Source organism: Diplotaxodon limnothrissa, linkage group LG4 (assembly GCF_057381915.1).
Source record: "Diplotaxodon limnothrissa isolate DT_005_m linkage group LG4, D_limnothrissa_male_GT1.1, whole genome shotgun sequence".
Classification (NCBI taxonomy): Eukaryota; Metazoa; Chordata; class Actinopteri; order Cichliformes; family Cichlidae; genus Diplotaxodon; species Diplotaxodon limnothrissa.
In genome coordinates this window covers 21386461-21388993 of record NC_140599.1, presented here as the reverse complement: position 1 = coordinate 21388993, position 2533 = coordinate 21386461, and positions in this window count along the sequence as shown.

Sequence of the window (2533 nt, the reverse complement as noted above, 5' to 3'; positions counted from 1 at the left end):
GTCATCTTCCACTCATCATTCTGGACATCCACCCACTTGGACTGCACAGTCAGGACTCTTTTAATCCCTATCAGTGATATCGAACAGCAGGTAAGATCTTGACATTCTGACTTGTCATTTCCAATAGGAAGAAGATGAAACAGATGATAAACCATATATCTATGTATGAGTACATCTTGCACTGGATAATCCTGTTGAAATGTAGATGAGTTAGTGGTAGGTGGCACGTAACAAAAAATCTGCTCGATTCAGAGAATACCCAGTCTTTGTTTCTGTTCCTTAGTTTTATTTGTTTTTATTATACAATATACATATACATATGTGTGTGTGTGGAGGGGTGGGGTGTGGGTTATGACACTCACCTCCCCTTTGCCTCCATATTTGATAGACAGTGATTGAAAATGATTTTTAAAAAGGGGGAAAAAAGAAAAATAACTCATTCCCAGCCTTTTAGAGGCTTTGTCTAAAGACTGTGGCGAGACATGATAGGCTGAGGATATGTCAACACATTTACAGGACCGACTCTAACAGGGAAAACATGTTTTTGTTTTTTTGCAGTGCCGCTTAGTAGTGGACAACCTCAGGACGCGTGATCAAGCCAATACATCAAATTTGCTGGTATAAGAGCTCATTTCCTGTTTGGTAGCTTTGCCAGAGACTTTGACTATAAACAGCCAAAAGGTATTCAAAGTTAGAAACAAAGTTAGAAATGTATTATGAAGATTTTCTGTGCCAGACCTAAACAGGACAAGCAGTTAAAAAATATATGTAGATGGATTGCTCATGTCTTAGAAAAGGAAGGATATTTAGCTGAACAATTTAAGCAAAATCAACCGTGTACTTCACCTTCTTTTTTCTGGTACAAGAAAGATTTCTTAGGTCATCCATCCATCCTTCCTTTCATCCATCTTTTTTTGTAAGGTGGTGACTAATCTGAGCCCCAGCAAAATGCCTGAGCAGTTTATTCTATTTCTAACACTCAGCCCAGCCAGCTTTTACTGGAAGCTTATTTCTGCCACTTATATCCCACCCAGGTACTTGATCAGGTGCTGACTGCAAACAAGAGTCAGGAATTCCCCAAATCAGGCACAGGGAAACAATACCCTCACCCACCAGGGAAAACCCCAGCACAAGCCGAACCAATATGAAAACAGGTTTTAATCAGGTTGGTATAGTTGTTAATTTCTTGGTTGCGTATAATAATAAATAATAATAAGCTATGCTTTAGCTGTTAGCAATGGCTCATGGTCAAAGTAGTCATTCATTTTACATGAATCTTTAAACCTCTTTATTCATAATTATGTTCCTCCATCGATTTTCTTACCACATTAATTTCACCTTCCTCCACATCTTCCTCACTTCTTCACAGCTGGTGCTAGCAGCATTACAGGGATAGCTCAGTAGGTAGAGTGGTAGCCCCATAATCGGAAGGTCAGGGGTTCGAATCCACTGAACAGCTACAGGGAGCTACACACTGCTCCCTGGGCGCCCAATGGCTGCCCACTGCTTCACTGAGTGAATGGGTTAAATGCAGAGAACAATTTCCCCACGGGGATCAATAAAGTATACATTATTGTTATTAGCGTCCTGTGACTGTGAGGCCTGGTTACTAGTTGTTGCTGATGCTACTGCTCATGGTGCAGCAGCCCCGACAGCCAATATGCCTGTTAAGTCGACACATTTTCCTGCATCTATTTTTAGTTGATTTTTCTTTTTTTCTTTCGGCTTTTGAGCTCCACTTTTTCTCCACTTCCTTCACACTGAACTTTTCTACAAGCTGCATGAGTGCACAGCGAGGTAGGGGAGGAGGGGCCGGCCACATTAAGAGACATCGGTGTAACTTTGTTTGTTTGATTAAACATGCAACTATTTTGCTCGTAATAACTGAAAATCAACAGCCTATTTTTGCAGAATAATTCATAATTTATTTTTTTTTTTTGGGGGGGGGGGGGGGGGGGGGTTATATTGGTTGGGTCTGATTATTGGGGGGTCATAACCCCCCTAATCCCCCTGGAAATTACACCCCTGTTAAGAGATCTAATTGGACAATTCAGTGTCAGTAATGAAAATGAACAAATGGGCTGCTGTCACTGGCTGTACGGCTGATGCACTTCAGGCTGGACCTTTGGGCCGGTTGGCCAGATTACCAGACCACCCCTCTATGCTACCTTTCTCACCGCCTAACACGTAGTGCGATTCCTGAGTGTTACAGTCCCTCATCAGTCTCCTGGTAAGGGGCTGGACTCTGTACCAATGGCCATTTGCTATTTTACTCAAATATTAGACATTTTCCTTAGGAGGAAAATTCTTCAAAACATATGTGTTTACTTTAGATAGCTCAGAGAAGTACCTACTTAATGATTTGATCAGAGGTTTTTAACCTGTGCTAGCTTCAGCTTCATTTGGCCTGTTACAGCTACAGTTCATTGATTGCAGTGTATTGAAAAACAGAATTTGCCTACTGAAATTTGTGTCCTTCCTAAATGATTACAGGCTTTATGTAAAGAAGAAATGATGCACCACAGTGGTAAAC